Genomic DNA, 20,269 nt, shown 5'->3' on the forward strand with positions numbered 1-20,269 from the left:
GCAGCTGCCCAGAGCGGACACCAGCTGTGTGCCGTTGAGTATCCAGGGTACTAAAGATGCTGACTGTCATCACAAGAGTAGAAACTATTGTGAGACCCCAACATTCATGTAGCCCAAAACAGGAGTTCCTGCGTCACCAAGAGAAGCTGTGTGTCACTTTCTGTGAACTCTAGAGTTCATACATAGCACAAACAGTCCTGTGACCACAGGTAATCACTACTTCCATTTATTGAGCTCCTACTATGCGCAGGGCCGCGGGATGCTGGGGTTTGTCTCTGACATCACCTCTAATCCCTACAACAATCTGCAGAGGTAGCTATTATTGTGGTTATTTTTAGACAAAGAACTGAGGCTCAGGGAGATGAACCATCTTGCTCTAGGTCACACTCGTGAGTGAGCACAATCTGAGCTGGATCTGCTGCACTCCAAAGTTTGGCTCTTGTCTCTGGAACTTTGCTGTTTCTGAAACAAGAGGTCCTCTCTGTTTCCTTCTGATGGTTCTGTGGCCACCGAGCACCGTACCAAGTGTGGTGCAGTGGCTTTGAGGGTCCAAAGGTGAATAAGACTCCTTCCCCCCCCCCCCCGAAGTTCACATCTCTTGGGAGAAGCATCTCAGTCCTTGCACAACAAAAGGAATGGGCCCACATGAGGTGAGCAGAAAAACAGCAGGTGTGCCAGAGGCCCAGGGCATGACATCCAGTCACTTATGGTCACTGACTTCACTCAGATACCTCTCAAACCCCCCACTCTGTCACTCTGTATGGAAAACAAAGAGAATAAGGAAGAGAAAGGAAGGTCCAGTATTCCTGCTGACCATTCCTCTCACCTGGGGGCTCTGTTACACTTGGCATCTTACTGAGCTCTCCTACCCTGAAGAGTTATTAGTGTCACGTTCTAGATACTAACAGAGAGACGGGCCTACCAAGAAAACAGCCCAGGTTGCCAAGCAGAATGCATGTGCTCTCTCTGGAGCACAAGTTTCCCTGGAGGTGTGCAGATGTGACAAAGGGCAGTGTGGGCACAAGAAACCTACTGCCAGGGGGAAGCCAAAGACCTGGAAGAGAGAGCAAGGGTACCACGTGAAACTGTCTGCTAAGGCAGCAACCGCAGCTCTGCTATTTGGTCTACACCTCTAGACGACAGGAGAGGATGGCAGAAGGAAACTGCTTGGGAGGTGCAGAGTAGGTCAGAATGTTCCAAAGCCATGTCAGAGCCCTGGTGAACTCCCAGCATCCACCCCGACATACACTGACCTCCTCCCTACAGTCCTTGTTTCCACTCACTTCCTGAGCTCTGCCAGTCCAGCCGGCTCCAGCCCAGCCCTCTTCCTGCCTCCTCCGCTCCTGGGGGGACTCTAGGTAACAGGCTCAGGCGCCTCCTCCTCCCCACGCGCATCAGTGGATGAGTCGGATGAGGGATGAGTTGCTGGAAGAGACCAGGAGAACTGGAAAGACTTGAGTCCCTTCTGCCAGCAGCACAAACAGTCTGCCAGAGGTAATAACAGAGCAAAGGATCGGGCCACCTGGAACTCAGGGACGAGGAGGGCAGGCTGGCCACCCCCAGCCTGAGCAAGCACAACCCTGCCACTTAGGGCCTCGCTCAGAAGCAAGAGGGACCTGCAGACATGGGATCCTTGTTTCATTTCCATGAAAATATAATACCCTACAATTCTACCCTCCTTTGGAGAGTTCTAAGAGGTTCCTGTTAGAACCAGTACATGTATGTACTGTATGTACCAGTACATGTATGTACTGTATGTACCAGTATAGTGGATGGGGTCTAGAGCATGACATCAACATGTATCCCCAGCACACAGCATTTTTTGTTTTTATTTTTTAAGACAGGGTCTTACTATGTAATCCTGGCTGGCCTGGAACTTGATTATGTAGTGTAGGCTGGCTTTGAACTCACAGAGATCTGCCTGCCTCTGCCTCTTAGAGTTTTGACATAAGGCATCTTTTTGATGTTATTGTTGTTTGTTTTTCCTGGAGACCAGGGTGCCACCTTACCCGATCCACCTGGTTATCAGGTAACTTTTATAGTTTTAATATGACAAATTCTTGAACAAAGCAAGATGGCAAATGAATAAAATCCTCTAGTATGGGTTGGGGTGAGAAGAGCTTTTTACACAGCCATAGGAAAAATAAAATACACAGCGTGCACACACACATGCGCACACACACACACACACACACAAACTGCCACACATGGCAGCTCACAAGTGTTATCTCAGCCTTGGGAGTGGAGGCAGGAGGATCAGAAACTCAAGGCCACCCTCAGGTATATAGTGGGTTTAACATCAGCCTAGGCTACATAAAAAATACCCTATCTCAAAAAACACAATCAATCAGTGATAAAACAAAACACACCACCGAGACTAAGTGTGGTGGACAGGCCTTTAATCCTAGAGCTCAGGAGGCAGAGGGAAATGAGTCTGAGAATCTGAGGTTAGCCTGGTCTACCCAGCAAGTTTCAAGCCTGCCAAGGCTACATAGTGAGACCCTACCTTGAAAGAAAGAAAGAAAGAAAGAAAGAAAGAAAGAAAGAAAGAAAGAAAGAAAGAAGGAAAGAAAGAAAGAAAGAAAGAAAGAAGGAAAGAAGGAGAGAAAGAAAGAAGGAAAGAGAGGAAGAGAAAGAAAGAAAGCAAATTGAGTAAGCTAATTTTTTTTTAAACCAGAACGTTTATTTTGTGACTGACTGAAATTCTCAGGAAGGCCTGGATGCTGCAGCCACCGCCCTCCTGGGCTTCGGTGGTGGTGTTCCTTCATGGACTCCATGCCTGAGTCTGTGGTAGACGGTCTTTAGGTGCCTCACCAGCCCAGTCCTGGTAGTTTCCTCTCTTAGCCTTCGCACCCCAGTTATACTGTCTCTCCCACTTGCCAGGGCAGGCCACATTTGCCATGAGTTGACTTCTGAAGGTGGCAGGCCTTAGAGCCATAGTGGCAGCGTTTTTTTGTTTTTTTGTTTTTGTTTTTTGGTTTTTTTTTGTTTGTTTGTTTGTTCAGTTTGGTTTTTCGAGACAGGGTTTCTCTGTGTAGCCCTGGCTGTCCTGGAACTCACTCTGTAGACCAGGCTAGCCTCGAACTCAGAAATCGGCCTGCCTCGGCACCGTCTTATTGTAACGCTTTCCAAACTATGACATTCCTTTTATCACCTTGCTTCTGCCACGGAAGCCAAAGAGAAGATGATTTTTTTTTGAGACAGAGTTTCATACTCTGTAGTCTTAGCTGGTCTTCCTGTGTAGACCAGAATAGTCCTGAACTCACAGAGCTACATCTGCTTCTGCCTCCCATGTGCTGGGAAAAAGTGTGTGTGACATGCCAGCTTACACATTTTATAACAAAAGTACATCATATAACTGTTAATAAAGCGAGTCTGATGATGTGTGCCTGCAATCCAGGACGAGGTAGGAAAAACTAGTTGCCACAAGGCCAGCCTGAGCTACATTAGTAACTTAACCTGAGTTACCTACTGAGACATTATCTCAAGAAAAACAAAAAGGAGAACTAAGTAAAACCGAACAAAAGCCTGTTTATACATCAACACTTGACAGGTGGAGGGGAAAGGCTCAGGACATCCCCAGCAGAAGGGTTTACGACCAACCTGGGCTGAAACCCAACAGCAAAATCACGATGCGATCGCTTTTGGTTCGATCGCTTTTGGTTTGTGAATGTAACTCCAGGCTGAACCACGAGGAATGACCAGTTTGAACTACAGGAGGAGCTCCAGGGTAGCCTGGAATACCTTGAAACTCAGTTTCAAAGACAAATAAACAAATGCTAGGCTGCACTGAGCTACAGCCACTTCATCAGGTGACTTTGAAGAAGTTTGCTGTCCCGAGTCTCAGCATCTGTAAATTGCAGTGCCGAGAGGAGAGCAGGCTCGGGAGGATTAACTCAATCTCACGGCTTTGGAACTACAAACACCTAAACACATGTTGAATGCTTCAATTAAAGGTATTCTATTTTTATTTAAATCTGGCAAGAAAGACAAGCAAGCTGGTGAAGTCACGTTTATGGGAGTAGCTGGGAACACGGGGTGTGCTGGCAGTGAAGGATGATTTTTCCACATATAGTTCAAGTAAATTCTCGGATCAGTAATTCTTTGGATCAGGTCCAAAATAATATAAAGTAAGAAGCTTACCCTGAGCTCAAAAGACAGTGATTGGCAACCTTTGAGGAAAGAACGTTAAAGCCCCTGATGAGACGTTCTGACTAGCCATGTACTGGGCACAGAGAAGAAAAACAAGACAAAATACAAACCTGTGGCCTCCTTCACCCATACTTGTTTACTGATGCTTTGGCAAAATGCTTGGGGGCTGAGTTGGGTGGACCAGGGATGCCAAGGCTTGTCATCTAAGGAGCCTGGGAGAGGCTGGGCGGTGATTCCAGTTAGTTGGGTCCCCACCCTGCACGAGGCAGGTAGGCATGCTCGTGAATCATAAGCCCCTCTTGTTCAGAGCCGTTCATCGGGTTCTGATGGCTCATTCTCAGCTCTATGGCATGGTCCTGTACACCCTCCTAAAGTCCTGCTGACCTCAGACCGCCTAACTGAAAGGGACTGGCCACGCCCACCGGCTATGCGGTGGCCGCGGTGAGAAGCATGAGCTGCAGCTCACTCATCGTTTAACTTGGATTTACTTATGGATTTATCTTTAGAATGTCTCCCTGTAGTTCCTCTGGCTTTGAGTGTGTGGCAAGCCTCCCATCTCTGCCTCCTGAGTGCTCAGATTAGAAGCGTGCGTTACCACGCCTAGCATCAGACTTCCTTTACCTTTGGCTCTTTCAATGGTGCCCCATGCACCTTTACCTAATTGGGAATTCATTTAATCATTCCTCTCCAACCTCCTCAGTTTCCCCTACTTCAAATCCCTTCTCCCTCCTCTCTCTCTAGATCTGGCCCCCCATGCTCTTCCTGCCACAGGCACCTGCAACCCAGAGCCTTCTCACGACAGGAATTCTGAGTTCAAGCCCAGGGAGCACCTTGTACAGTAGGATGAGGAGCTACTCAACCTTTTTGTCAGGGGCCGCCAACACTGAGCACCCAAGCCTCCCCACTCCTCCCTCCACTTCCCAGTTCACTCAGTGAGGCAACACTTTTCTCCCAGTTTGTGCCAGCTCTCCCCCACCCCACTTCTCCCTGTCTCCTGTGGGAGTCCTGGGTTTTATCTCTCCCTTGCTAATGCTGACATGCCCTAGACTGAAAGCAAGATCTGTGGCAGGTGAACTGAGCGGCACAGGGTGCTGCTGTCACAGGTGGGAACAGGCAGTACGGATCAGCTCTGTGCTTGCCTGGGTGCCTCTGCTTCAGCTGCTGCCTCTCTGTTCCAGGCTCTCCAGTTTACCTCCCCACCCCCTCCAGCATATCCAATGGCTTGTGAAGCCCTGGCAGGGTGGGAGTTCTTCCTGTCTCCTTTGTGTCTTAGAATCCTACCCACTATGGCTTTTCTAATCCAAATGTCATTTCAACATCTCCTGCCAGAGGGGTTTCCCAGCGCCTCCCAGGTCTGAATCAAGTTGTTGATCACAGCACTCCTGAATGAGGAATAGAGGTGTTAGGTGGGATTGGCCTGGCACCGGGCCCTGAGGACACTCCTGTGTACAACACTCATCCTACTAGAAGCCTCTAGACAGATAGTCTTATTCCTACCTCCTGCTCTAAGAAGGAAGACCAGGTAGGTTCGAGCAAAGACCAAGGACTGGCGAGGCAGCAGGGAGCCACCTGGCCATATCCTCTGCTGGAGTTGCAGCCGCAGGCTGGTCTGCACCGTGGGATCCTCTCCTGGAAGTGACCAGATCCTCTTCCCCACAATGTCTAGTGACAGCAATTCTGCCTTCTAGTTCCCTGCCTGTGGCTTAGCAGGTTAGTTTTAGACCCATCCCCTGGGAGCAGTGCCTAGTCTAGAGTGAATCCAGATGTGGTCTGTCTTCCATGTGCTGCCCTGTGGCTGAGGGCCTTGCTCATTCTCCACAAGAGATGACCCTGGGGGTGACTCGAAGGTTAGAGTGTCACCTCCATACCGTGTTCTAGCCACAGACTGTCCAGTCTCACTTCTTATTTGTTTGGTTATTTTGAGGCAGTCACAGAAAGTGCAGACTGGCCTCAAACTCACTCTATAGTGGAAAATAACCTCAGCCCTGCTCAAAGCCTTGTCTGTCAAAGAGCCAGCCTTTTTATGCAAATGAAAACATGGTAGACAAAATGGACATCTGGCTGTCTTGGAGGTTCCTGTCCCCTCTCATCCAGGTGAATGCTACTGACTGGGAATTAAGCTTTCTTCTCTGTCCCTAGAAATCAATGGCAGACACTTGATGCCACTGCAAGCTTTGCTCCAGCATAGGGTATCAGTCTTGCTTCGCTTTGGCTGAGTCCTAAGTCCAAAGGATTCAACTGTCTGTCAGTTATCATTTCAGGGGAGCAGAATTCTTACCCTCCACCCTGTGCATACGTATTTGCATGTACACATACCCTACCGCCCCAAGAAGGAGAGGCGAGTGTCCAAGTGAAAAGGTAAGATCCATTCTTGGCCCAAGAGTGTCTCATGCTAATTGCAAAGAAGGAAGAGCCTCAAGACAGGGGAAGCTGGGCAGTGATGGTGCACGCCTTTAATCCCAGCACTTGGGAGGCAGAAGCAGGCAGATTTCTGAGTTCGAGGCCAGCCTGGTCTACAGAGTGATTTCCAGGACAGCCAGGGCTACACAGAGAAACCCTGTCTCAGAAAACAACAACAACAAAAAGACAGGGGAGAGGACATGGGTCCTCATCTTCCTAGACTTGGGCCTTGGTAGAATTACTGGCTATTAGCTTTGCCAATCTATTCTTAATTAAACCTTCCTCCAATATCCTGGAAGTACAGATCCATGAGTATTGGCCTGACACGCACAAGTCCCAGGGTCAATCATCTGCACCACAAAAATAAGCTGGAAATGCTTCTGCTCTCTATCAACTCCCTTGCATGTGTGAGGCGCTCATGCCCCACAGAGAGAAAACAAAGCCATGGGGTGCACATCTTTAATCAGTCTAGCTCTGGGGAAAAGGAGGCAAGAAGAAGTAATAGAAGACACTCAGTGCTAATCTCTGGGTTCCACACATATACAAAACTGAAGAAGACCCCTCACCAGCAAGGGCAATGGCAGAAGCCCAGAATGGTATCTGTGTAGCTGACTTGTTGGTTCCCCTATGACCAAGCATTTGGCTCCATACCTTTGTCCATCTCCAGAGTGGCCAGTCTGAGACACATGAGAGATCCTGCCTCAAATAACAAGCTATCAGACTGGAGAGATGGCTCAGTGGCTAAGAGCACTTGCTGTTCTTCCAGAGGACCGGGGTCAATTCCTAGCGCCCATACGGTGGTTCACAACAGTCTGTGACTCAGTCTTAGAGGATGCAACACCCTCTGACTTCAGGCACTGGCAGGCATGCAGCGAGGCAGATATCTGTACAGGCAGAAGTCACATACCCGGGGAAGAAAAAGAGAGAAGGAGAGAGAGAAAGAGAGAGAGAGAGAGAGAGAGAGAGAGAGAGAGAGAGAGAGAGCGCTTCCCTTAGTTTCTAAGAAAATAACTAAATAAGAAGAGCAGAAGAGAGGACCAGAGATGACTCAAAGGGTCTTTAGTCACTTGGCAGCATTTGCTGCAAAGTCAGACGACCCCAGGATCTATATAGTAGGAAGAGAAAACTGACTCTCCCAAATTGTACTCTGACCACACATGTGATCACACACACACTCACACACACACACACACCTTTTTAAAATGTTTTAGATTTACTTATTTTTTTCTGTGTATGAGTGTTTTGCCTCTGTGCACCACAGGCATGCTTGGGGCCAGGGAGGTCAGAAAGTGTCACTGGATCCCATGGGACTGGAGTTCCAGATGATCGTTAGCTATCATGTGTGTGCCGGGAATTGAACTGGGGTCCTCTACAAAGCAATAAGTGCTCTTTTTTTTTTTTTTTTTTGGTTTTTCGAGACAGGGTTTCTCTGTGTACCCCTGGCTGTCCTGGAACTCACGCTGTAGACCAGGCTAGCCTCGAACTCTCGAACTCAGAAATCCGCCTGCCTCTGCCTCCCAAGTGCTGGGATTAAAGGCGTGCGCCACCACCGCCCGGCTCACAATAAGTGCTCTTAATCACAGAGCCAACTCTCCAGCCCACACATTTTTTGAATGTAATGACAATGAAGTCTGGGATGTTGCTCAGTGGTGTCATGCTTACATAGCGTGTCTTATGCCCTAGAGTGAATCTAAGTACTAACGGGGTGGGGGCACATGTGTGTAATTGGGAGTGGGAGCCTTGAGTGTCAGGGGTTAAAAGACTATATTATACTGCCGTTGAGTAGACCTGGGTTCAGTTCCTAGCCCCTGTGTTGGGAAGCTCACAACCATCCGAAGCTCCAAGACCAAGGGGATGTGAAGGCTCCAGCCTCTGCAGTACCTGCATTCACGTGTGTGTACCCACACAGTACCTGCATTCACATGTGTGTACCCACACAGTACCTGCATTCACGTGTGTGTACCCACACAGTACCTGCATTCACGTGTATGTACCCAAACATGCGACTGAAAGTTAAAATGTTTTTTTTTTTGTTTTTTTTTTTTTTTGTTTTTTTTTTGGTTTTTCGAGACAGGGTCTCTCTGTGTAGTCCTGGCTGTCCTGGAACTCACTTTGTAGACCAGGCTGGCCTCGAACTCAGAAATCCGCCTGCCTCTGCCTCCCAAGTGCTGGGATTAAAGGCGTGCGCCACCACAGCCCGGCGTTAAAATGTTTTTTAAGTGCAGCTCTTTTACTACCCCTGAGGAACTCAGGTGAAGGAGACATTTGACAGTGTTACATGTCACAAGCTAAACAGAGGATCATTGTCCAAAGAGAGCCAGTATAGACAGGCTGTCAAAAACCAGGGACTCTGCCCATGTGCCTGTCTGTGCTATTGGCAGCCCTGCCCACAAAGTCCAGTGCCATGTAGGTTACAAGGCTTGTGGATGCCTTCACGTTCCTGGCTGTCTTGGAAAGTGGGAGCCAGGTGAAGAGGTTAACCCTTTCCCTGCCACCGCCCCTTTGAAAACATCTCATACAGGTGTGTCAGAGGAAGCAGGTTTCTGATCCCGTCTATTATTAGCTCCAGAGACAGGGTGGAAGCTTGTTTACCTCAGAGATGGTGAGGAGCAAAAGCGGCAGAAGCGCTTTGCCTTTTGAAGATAAGGTTGTTGATGTCAAGTCAGAAAAAACAACTCCGACCCAGGACCACTTGTAACTCCTGGGTAGCATGGCTTACTTGTCTTGGGCACCATCCCCAGGCCAGATGATGGAAAATCTAGACAATAGGGATTGTGAGCAGACTGAGCCTCCTACAGCCTTCTTAAAGTGATCCACAGGGTGTTATGATTGTTGACTTCAATGTAGTCTTGAAAATATCCAAGGAAGGGAGGGAGGAAGGAAGGAGGGAGGGAGGAGATAAGGGAGAAGAAAGAGAGAAGGGGACAAGGGCAAAAGTCTTCTCCTTTTCCCAAATTATAAGGGAATGGTGGCTGGGTACGATAGCTCATGCCTTGTAATCTCAGCACATGGGATACTAAGGCAAGGACTGCCTAGAGTCTCGGGCCATGTGTGATGCAGCTGAGCTAGCAAAGTGCTTCTCTGCTAGCATGCACAAAGCACTGGGATTGATCCTGAATTCAGTAATCTGTACATAGGGCTCCTGCCTATAATCTCAGTACTTGACAGATAAAGTCAGGAGGATCAGAGTTGAGGGTCATCCCTTGGTACTGTGAGTTTGATGCCAGCCTGGACTACCTAGGACTCCAGAGAAAGGAAGGAAGGAAAGAAGAGAGAAAGAAGGTTAGAAGGGAGGAAGGTAGGAAGCAAGAGAAAGGAAGGGGAGGGAGGAAGGGAGGGACAGAAGGAGAGAGGGAAGGACAGATGGAAAGAGGGAGGAATGTAGGAATGGACATGCATGCCTAAGATCTCAGTGCTTGGGAGGCCAAGCCAGAAAAATCAACAAGAGTTGAAGGTCAGCCTGACTACGTAGTGAATTTACAACTTGAGTTACAGAGGAAAACTCTGTCTAAATACATAAATAACATTATATAAACATAATATATGCTAATTATGATATATATTATAAATAGAGGGCTCCATGGGGAAAGGCGCTTGCTGCTAAGACTAATGACCAGAGTTCTGTCCCTAGGACCCACGTGGCAGAATAAAAAAACTGCTCTTGGCAAGTAGTCCTCTGGCCTCCACATCTGTGCTGTGGCACACATGCCTACAACTACATACCCAAATCCTCACACACAGTTAATTGGTTTAGAAAACCAGAAGGAGCCAGGCAGTGGTGGCGCACGCCTTTAATCCCAGCACTTGGGAGGCAGAGGCAGGCGGATTTCTGAGGCCAGCCTGGTCTACAGAGTGAGTTCCAGGACAGCCAGGGCTACACAGACAAACCCTGTCTCGAAAAACCAAAAAAAAAAAGAAAAAAAGAAAAGAAAAGAAAACCAAAAGGAATGGGTGAGCCAGCCACCTGTTACTGTAAACGCAAGGACGAAGTACAAATAAAGCCCTGATCCTGGCTCCACAGCCAAAGACAACATGAAATTGTATGTGTGTGAATGTGTGTATATGTGTGAATGTGTGAGTATGTGTGAATATGTGAGTGTGTGTGAGTGTGTGTGTGTGAATGTGTGTGTGAGTAAATGTGTGAGTGTGTGAATGTGTGAGTATGTGTGTGTGTGTCTGTGTGAATGTATGAATATGTGTGTGAGTGTGTGTGTGAATGTGTGTGTGAATGTGTCTACGCATGTGTGTTGTGTGTGAATGTATGTGTGTGAATGTGTGTGTGCATGTGTGTGTGTGAGAATGTGTAGGGTAGGGTTCAACCCTCAACCCTAGCAGTCTCTTCTGGTTCAGATAGATGTCAAGCTGAACTTGAACCACTCCCCCATCCTGTGGCCCAAAAGATACCAAGCCAGAAGTCACTCCACCCAGTCTTCTATGAACTGTAAATAACAGAGACGCTCACTGGAGTAATTAGAAGAAACTGCTGGCCAAGAGCTCTGAGAAGGGTTAGGTGTGGCTTGAAGCACTCTGTGTATTTTTGCTAAGCCAAACATGTAGCCAGTCAAAAATACGAGTTGTTTAATGAGCTTATAAACTTGGAGTGACTCTTCACATCTCATAGTGAGGTCTAGGGTTCAAGCATCTCAGCATCAAAGAGCCTACTGCATGGTATTCAGCCCTGACCACTTCCTCCAGCCTAAATGCGGCTTCTCCCTCAGCTTACTCTTCTGCTCAGTTAGCTGACTGGCCCAGACAATCGAACCTCCAATGTTCGTGACGGAGAAAATGGCTCTGGACAAGGAGCTGTCTGCTGATGCCTCAGCCTTTCCTTTCCTCCCTCCTTCACGTGACCAAGAGGCTCACACAGTGCTGGCACCTGCCGACCCACTACCCTCTCCCATGAGACGAGCATGTCCAGGTCAGGCTCCCCAGCTCCCGCTGGCTCTCCGATCCCGAGTTCAGAGAGCTCTAGTTTAAGCCACTGTGATGCTCTGGTTCTTTCCCAGCATCCCCTGTCTACAGTGTTTCTAAGTGGTAAGTGAGCTGAGTACAGGTGTACAGCATCTTGCTGACAGGGTGAGTTTAGGGCAGGAAACACCCCATAGCAACTGTTCCACACGTGACTTGAGTTTGCCACAGCCTCTGGGGCTCCTGAGGCAGCAGTGGGTGAGGCAGCTTGTCTGTGGCTTCCCTGGCCACAGCCGGATCTCCTGATCCTCCTTTCCATACTCTTCCCCAGATCTACAGCCTGGGTCTGCTTTTCAGCCACCCTCTACTTCTGATCCATGCTGCCCTGGAAGCTGAGGCAGGATGATCCTCCAGCTGAACACTTCGCTCACTCTTTCCAGGGCCCCAGGACACTGTTGCTGCTGTTCAGAGCTATGGGTGACTTTGCTGTCCCACACCATACAGCTATCTACTAATTAAACAGTCAGGCAACATTATAATTAGGTCAGCTACATGTACTGATTTGAGACTCTGGCTCCATTCCTTTCTCTCCAGGATTTGAGCATTGAGAGGGAATTTCTCACACCCCAAGTGGACTCATTGACCTGTCTAAACCCACCCTGATAGTCCAGGACTTGTGACATCTGCCCCAGTAACACAAGTTTTTCCTGTGACCTTCTGTTTTTCAAACTCTGTTGTTCATACTGGACTCCCTGTGCCTTCAAAGTAGAACCTAGGGTCCAGCAAGACATCCAGTGGGTAAAGGTGCCTGCTACCAAGCCTGATGCCAAGGTAAATTCAATCTCCAGAGCCCAAACAGTAAAAGGAGAGAACAGACTCCTGCATGTTTTCCTCTGCCCAACACACACACACACACACACACTACATACATACATACATACATACATACATACATACCTACATACATACACATTCTTTCCCTCTGTCTCTCTGTCTCTCTGTCTCTCTGTCTCTCTCTCAATTATCTGATAAAGAGAAGTCCTAATCTTATATGTACTCTTATATGTACTGGATTTTGGAAAACCATCAGGACATGCTAAGAATTCCTGACACAAAAGTTCCTCACCCCTACCCCTGAGCCAGTTGAATCACATTTGCCCTTCTCCAAGACGGCTTGACTCCATGAGACAGGCAACTAGGATCTGTGTCTCCTCCCAGCAACAGCCTAGAGGTGACAGCCCCTCCAGGAGAGAGTGCCACCTCAACCCCTACCTTTGATTCAGAGGAAGGCCTCAGGAAAGGGTGTTCTGTGGTGTAAGCCCAGGTGCAGGAGCAGAAGGTGTCAGGAGAGCGCTGCTGAGCAGGTCTAGTCTGGAAGTCTTAGGAACTAAAGGACAGAAGAGAAACAACTGACATGCAGACAAGCACACCTGCCGCCTTCCTTCTGACCCATCCTCACAGCATATTGTTGTTGAATATGTGACACTCACATGTACCCTTCCCCCATCCTTTTCTCAGAGGAGAGCACCAGGCTCTGACTTGTTCCCTCTTAGGTTAGATGGGTTAATGGGTGGAGAGTTCTGTTTGTAGACATCAAATACACGTAAAGACTACTATAGGTGCTGTCTCTCAGCATGTTGGCATCCATAGTCCACATTGGCTTCTGGCATCTGCCCTTATTTGGGGGAGGGACTGTTTGGTTATTTTTTCAAAACAGAATCACATGTGACCCAGGCTGATCTCAAACTCCCTATGTAGCCAAGGTTGGGCTTGAACTCCTGATCTAGTTGTCACCACCTCTTTGGAGCTGAGATCACACATATACAATTTACCACAAACAACCCCCTTGACCCCAAAAGGCTCATCTCCAACTAGATTAGGAGACCCTTGATTTTTGCTCAAGACTTGCCACTGGTAACAGGTGCTCAGATGTGCTTTACCCTCTTCCTCTTACCCAGTGCTGCCAGGAGAGCCCTGGACACGAGCAAGCCGGCATGGGCCGGCAGTAAGGCTGTCTCTGTAACAGAGCTCTCCGGTGCTTGCCTGCCTCAGCACTCTCTAGACGGGTCCCCGCCACACACAGCTCCCTTTCCTCTCATTCTCATCTTTGATTTTTCTTTTATTGCCAAATAAAAAGTTTGCCACCTTAACAACAAAAGGGAAGACTGATTTCTACCCTGATACATCAAAAATCCTTTAAGGTTTTATAAACACAAGTAATTAGTACAAAGGACTGGGGTCATAAGGGAAGAAATGGAATCAAAAGTATCACAGCTAGCCGTGGAACGCTCCGGGGACGACCGGCTCTGCCAGCCTGCCCTTGCCAGGCTAGTCTGAAGAAGAGGACTGTGGTTGCTGACAGGTTTCTTAGATGCCCACAGTTTTAGAATTGACAACTGATAGGTGATCTAACAAAGACCATTGTGTCTTCTGTCTGAGAAACAGAGACTGTCCCAGAAATCAGAGGGCACCTGGTTGTGCACAGGACAGCTCTAGAAAAGGCCACTCTTTGCCACCTGCAACTCAGCACAAAGGTCTTCATGTTGTCTCCCCTCACTCTCTCTCTCTCCAGCCTATCCTCCTTAGACACCAAGGTCTTTAAAGCAGACACTGAAACAGCTAAACTCTATCCGTTTCTCTACATGGTTCGTTCTCATGCCCGTCAGCCCCCTTACTTAGGAGACGCATGAGCAGGAAACGAATATTCCTCTACATCTGCTAGCTCTGAGAAGGAGGAAGCTCTTATGGTCTTGTATCAAACTGGCTCTTTCCGGATTAAAAAGTAATTATTCCAAAAGACGGTTTTATGGTTAAAATTAAACTAGCTGAGCGCTATTAGAACCTGGACTTTGGACAAATGCCAGAGAGGGCGCTCTGGGTATCTTTTGAGAAAGGGGAGGAACTCACTAGAAAGAAGAAATCTTAAGCAAATGAACTTATTAAAAAAAAAAATAGGGAAAATGCTGAAACCTGTTCCACCACCCTCCCTCAGTTAGAGACACTTCTAACATTAGGAAAGCGAAACCGGCCGTGGGTGGGGTGCAACAGTTGCCAGGTCATCCTGCCTGAAGAAACCCAAGATTGTGCCTACATGAGGGACGTGCAGCCATGGCACAGAGGCAACAACCAGCTGGGAATCTTTGTGGCTCCTTGCCTGGGGATCGGGCACGGGGACTGGATTAGGCACATCCATGAGTCTGTGGTCACTGGCTCACTGTTTGAAGTGACTTCAGTGACTTGCCCTAGTTTGTTATTCCACAGTTTGATTAAGGAACAAGCAGCTAGGAAAACATAAGAGGGCACTAGTGTGCAAGAAAAAGCCCCAGGGCGCTGAAAGCTTGCTGGGTCAGGAGCACTGGAGTCCCAGTGGGTGTGGTGGGGTAGGGACCAGAGCACGGCACCTTGTAGAGCCAAGACGGTTCCGCAGCGCCCTCTGCTGGTCGACACTTGCGGCTGGACTAACGCTGAACTGACCCTGAGCGCCTGCAGTTTTCCTTCTCAGCCTGCCCTCTGCTGGACAAAAAACGGTTCCCACCTTCACCAGGCCTTAGAACATAAGGTGGCTTTAGGCAAAAATCTGACGGGGGCAGGGAGAGGAAGAGGTGAGAGGCATCACTTCCACATCTATAAAATGGTAATGGTGGTCACACTACTGGCCCCAGTTTATATCAGGGGCTGTTCTCCAGTAGCAAATGAAAATGCTCTTTTACTCATGACTTTGTGCTTCCACCCTCATATGGTTCCACTCAGTTCCTTGGAAGATCTTTCTTTCCCCCCCCCCAACCCCCCGAAAAGGAACCAGTCACACTCTATAAGAATTTCAGCTGTCTTGTTGACAGTCTGACCTCCACCTCTCCCATACTGGAGTTTGGGCCCAGGGCTAGCAAGTGTTAGGTGTGCAGTCTGGCTGAGCTAAAACCCCAACTTCCTTTTTCTCTTTGAGACAGGCAGATCTGGAACTCCTCCTTCATCAGTCTCCTAGGTAGCTGGGATTACAGCCTGCATCAGCATGCCAGTTCACAAGTATTCATTGTCTTAAATTTTTTTTCCAGTGTCTGGACAGATGAACCATCAGTCAAGAACACTTGTTGCTCTTGCAGAGAACCCAGGTTTCGTTCCCAGACCTACAAGGTGGCTGGCTCACGACCATCTGTAACTCCAGTTCCAAAACATCAGATGCCCTCTTCTGGTCTCCACAGCACCAGACACTCACATAGTGCACAGGCAAGCATGGAAGCAAAATACTCATACACATAAAATAAATCTGAAGTATAACATAAATTGCGATACATTATTTATCTGTATGTGTGGGGAGGGGACGGGGTGTGGGGCTCTGGTGTAGCTCTATAAAATCAGCTGTCTCCTTCCACTGTGTGGGTTTCAGGAACAAAACATTTTACCTCCTGAGCCATTTTACTGGCTTCCACGAGTATTCAACACAATTTTCTTCTTTCTATGTCTCCTTTCTTCCTCATTCCTTTCCTTCCTGCTTTCCCAAAGTTTCATGTATCCAAGGCTGACCTTGCTATGTGGCCAAATATGACTTTAAACCTCTCACCCTCCTGTGCCCACCTCCTAAGTGCTGGAATTGTAGGTATGCTCTACCACACCTAGCTTATCAGTGTAGGAATCAAACCGAGGGCTTCATGTTTGCTGGAGAAACAATGTCAACTGACCTACATCCCTAGCCCCTGAAACATCCTTTTCCTACAAGTATGCAACATAATTTAATTTGCTGTCAATTATATGCTCAGTGTATAAAACTCCTACTAGCCTTAGCCTCTCTGTTCCCTGGATAAACAGATAGTGCTGTATCCTTAGAACCTACCTACCATAGTACCGGGACGGGGGGGAGGTTAGTATGTAGGTGCTTGGCAAACATCAGTTGAGTCAATGCATAGATGAATCATAAGAACTGGTGTACAACATCCGGAAATGGAAATAACAAAGTCAGACAGCTTGGGAGGAGGGATTCTATTTCAGGAGAGGTGGTGTAGTGATATATGTCTTTAATTCCTACACTTGAAAGGCTGAAGCAGGTACAACTCTGTGAGGTCAGCCTAGTCTACTACATAGTGAGTTCTAGGCCGGCCGGAGTTACACGGTGAGACCCTGTCTCACACAGCATAAATTTCTACTCAGTTCCATGAGGGGCTGAGAAGAAGGCTCAGCAGCTACAAGCTCTAATTGTACAAGCCTGAGAGCCTGAATTCAATCTCTGGTCCCTGGCACCCACAGCGGAAGGTCATCTGACTTCCACATGCGCACCACTACACACAGGCTGGGGCACACATAATGTGCCCTCATGTCGGCATGTGTGAGCATACACACCAGTAATACATTTTAATATGGGGCTGGGGAGGTATCTTCGTGGTTGCACGCCCACACCATGTGTGAGGCCTTAGGTTCAGTCTCAAAACAAACACACACAGCAGGAGAGTGGCCCTCTCATTGTGAACTAGTCTGAGACACATTTTGAACCCGCGAGGTGCTGGTTTCACAACATAGCAAATGCACTAAATGCCACTAGACTGTAACTTTAAAATGTTAATTATATGTTACATGAATTCTACCTCAATAATTAAAAAAAAAAAAAAAAAAGAAAGGGCAGGATTGTAGTGTGGTAACTATGATCCTTGATCAGTGAACACTACAAACCCTTGAGGAAGTCCACCCGGAGAGCACGGCTCTCATGCAGCCTCGTGGTTTACACAGATGGCTTATTGAAGAGACTCCCTCCAGCTAGCCACATGTGCACACAGGAAATAGATATAACACCATAAGCCCGGTGGTAGACACACACCCTGTCAAATGCCCCGAACTGCCCCCCCCCCCCGGCCACCCACTGCCCCTACTTCTTTCTCCGTCCACTCCGCGTCAAATCATCAGAAAGATCTTCCTAAGAATAATCATCCTCCCCCTTGTCACCTGCCTTTAGGCTGCTTCATTTTTTGTTTGTTTGTTTTTTGATTGCTTTGTTTTGTTTTTAAGGCATAGTCTTACGTAGCCTTGGCTGTCCTAGAGCTGCTCGACCTATAGATCAGGCTGGCCTCAAACTCACACGCATTTGCCTGCCTCTGCCTCCTAAGTGCTAGGACTTATATGCATTGACATTGAAAGTGGTTTTCTTTTATGCTATATGTGTGGGTGTCTGCCTGCCCAGTCTATGTGCATCATGTGCCTAGTATACAAGGAGATGAGAAGAGGCTGCTGAATCCCTGGAACTGGAACTACAAACAGTTGTGAGCCACCATGTGGATGCTGGGAACCAAACTCTAGCCCTTGGCATAAGCAGCAAATGTTCTTTGGGTTGTTTTGTTTTTCAAGACATTCTCTGTGTAGCTTGGCTGTCCTGAACTCACTCTGTAGACTAGGCTGTCCTTGAACTCAGAGATCTGCCTGCCTCTGTATTAAACCACTGAGCCAGCTCCCCAGCCTAATGTTGGTCGTAATAATTTAAGCAGATTTGGGTTGTTTGTCCGTTTGGTTCTAGTTTTATGAGCATCCTCACATGTCCAGTGGTGCCAGATGACACAGGATGAATTCTTGTTAAATACATGGATAGAGAGAGCGTTGCCATGGACTTGCCAAGACCTTTAAGGGGTGCTGTATTTTTGATGAAACAAACCCAATACAAAATGTAACTGAGATTAAAAAATAAAACAGCAACAACAACAGAAGCACCAACACAAAAGCCAGGCAGTGATGTCACACACCTTTAGTCCCAGCACACGGAAGGCAGAGGCAGAGAGGCAGAGAGGCAGAGAAGCAGAGAGAGAGGCAGAGAGGCAGAGAGGCAGAGAAGCAGAGAGGCAGAGAGGCAGAGAGAGAGGCAGCGAGAGAGGCAGATAGGCAGAGAGAGAGGCAGAGAGAGAGACAGAGAGGCAGAGAGGCAGAGAGAGAGGCAGAGAGAGAGGCAGAGAGAGAGGCAGAGAGAGAGGCAGAGAGAGAGGCAGAGAGAGAGGCAGAGAGAGAGACAGAGAGGCAGAGAGGCAGAGAGGCAGAGAGGCAGAGAGGCAGAGAGGCAGAGAGGCAGAGAGGCAGAGAGGCAGGGAGGCAGGGAGGCAGGGAGGCCGGGAGGCAGAGAGGCAGAGGCAGATAGATCTCTGAGTTTGAGGCCAGCCTGGTCTACAGAATGAGTTCCAGGACAGCCAAGGCTGTACAAAGAAACCCTGTCTCAAACAAGCAAAACAAACAAATGAAACAAAACCAAACAAACAACAAACAAAACAATCCAGCTATGGAGACTGAAACAGCACAGCCTAGTTCAGTCCTTGCTTGGGCTCTTGCTGTCCGCAGGTGTGTGGTGTATTAACCTCCTCGGGTCAGGTTCTGATCTGTATCTATAAGACAGCAAGGGAGTGAGGAGAACTCCTCCAAGAACAGCCTAGGAATGATTCTAGCAGTCAGGACATAACAAGAGAAAGGAAGGACAAGGACACTGGAGAGGCTCAGAGTACAGCGAGGAGAGGCGTGGCCTCACAAAACCCTTGTAATCTGAACAGAGCCGCTTCCTGACACCAAACTGTGGGACGCAGTTTGTCCCAGGGGAAAGCTTGCAGGCCTGGCCTCTCGAGGTTGGGCAACGTGTTGCAACAGGAGAGATAACCATTGTGTGATGCAAACTAAGACTCTAAGACACAGGGGCATCCCAAAATCAAGGTCAGTGACCCCCTTCTGCAGTCCCGGAGCAACAGCCTCTAGAGGAGAGTTTGAGAGACCGCCTCCTCACTCTAGAGTCAGCTAACTTGCAGGCTCCAGCCGGCCTGCCTTAGGGCAACTCCCAGGGAGCAGGCAAACTCACACAGTCAGGAAAACGTGATCACCTCTCCAGCTGACTGTGGCCCTGAGGTATCACTGCTACACTTTAAAATACTTAATCTCATGAAAGCTTCTGTAAAGCAAAAGACACCATCAATAGGACAAAATGGCAGCCTACAGAATGGAAAAAGATTTTCATCAATCTCACATCTGACAGAAGACTAATATCCAAAATATATAAAGAAACTCAAGAAACTAAATGTCAAGAAAACAAATAATCCAACTAAAAATAGAATACAGATTTAAACAGAATTCTTATTAGAGGACATCAAAATGACTGAGAAAAAAAGAAATGTTCAACATCCTTAGCATCAGGGAAATGCAAATTAAAACTATCTTGACAGTCCATCTTACATCATTCAGAATGGCCAAGATCAGTAACACAAGTGACAGCTCATGCTGGTGAGGAAGCAGAGCAAGGGGAACACTCTTCCACTGCTGATGAGAGTCCAAACTTGTACAGCCACTTTGGGAATCAAAATAGCATTTTCTCAGAAGACTGAGAGTTGATCTGCCTGAAGACCCAGCCAGCTCTACCGCTCTGGGGCATATACCTAAAGGATGCTCCATCTTACCACAAGGACACTTGCTCAACTATGTTCGTAGCTACTTTTTTGTTTGTTTGTTTGTTTGTTTGTTTGTTTGTTGTAGACAGATTTTCTCTGTGTAGCCTGGCTGTCCTGAAACTCACTCTGTAGACCAGGCTGGCCTCGAACTCAGAGATCCACCTGCCTCTGCCTCCTGAGTGTTGGAGTTAAAGGCGTGTGCCACCACTGCCCTCCTCATAGCAGCTTTATTCATAAGATTCAGAAACTAGAAACAACCTAGATGTTCGTCAACAGGAGAATGGACACAGAAAATGTGGTCCATTTACACAATGGAGTGTTACTCAGCTGTTAAAGACAATGACATCATGAAATTTTAAGGCAAATGGATGGAACTAGAAAAAAAGTCATCACAAATGAGGTAATCCAGACCCAAAAAGACA

At 47.9% G+C, this 20,269-nt stretch overlaps 1 protein-coding gene across 4 annotated transcripts in view; it reads right to left on the reverse strand.

The window, feature by feature from the left end:
* LOC114624237 (cingulin-like protein 1) overlaps nt 1-20,269 on the reverse strand; it is a 37,117-nt gene that overhangs the window by 5,010 nt on the left and 11,838 nt on the right. For 3 of the 4 annotated variants that reach the window (XM_028771093.1, XM_028771092.1, XM_028771094.1), the window contains exon 3: nt 12,733-12,847. The exons of the other annotated variant lie outside the window; for it this stretch is intronic. The gene's annotated coding sequence lies outside the window, so the exon portion shown is untranslated. The remainder of the gene's footprint in view (nt 1-12,732; nt 12,848-20,269) is intronic. 4 annotated transcript variants of the gene reach the window in all.

The sequence above is a fragment of the Grammomys surdaster genome, unplaced genomic scaffold, assembly GCF_004785775.1.
Source record: "Grammomys surdaster isolate TR1022 unplaced genomic scaffold, NIH_TR_1.0 205, whole genome shotgun sequence".
Taxonomy (NCBI): domain Eukaryota; kingdom Metazoa; phylum Chordata; class Mammalia; order Rodentia; family Muridae; genus Grammomys; species Grammomys surdaster.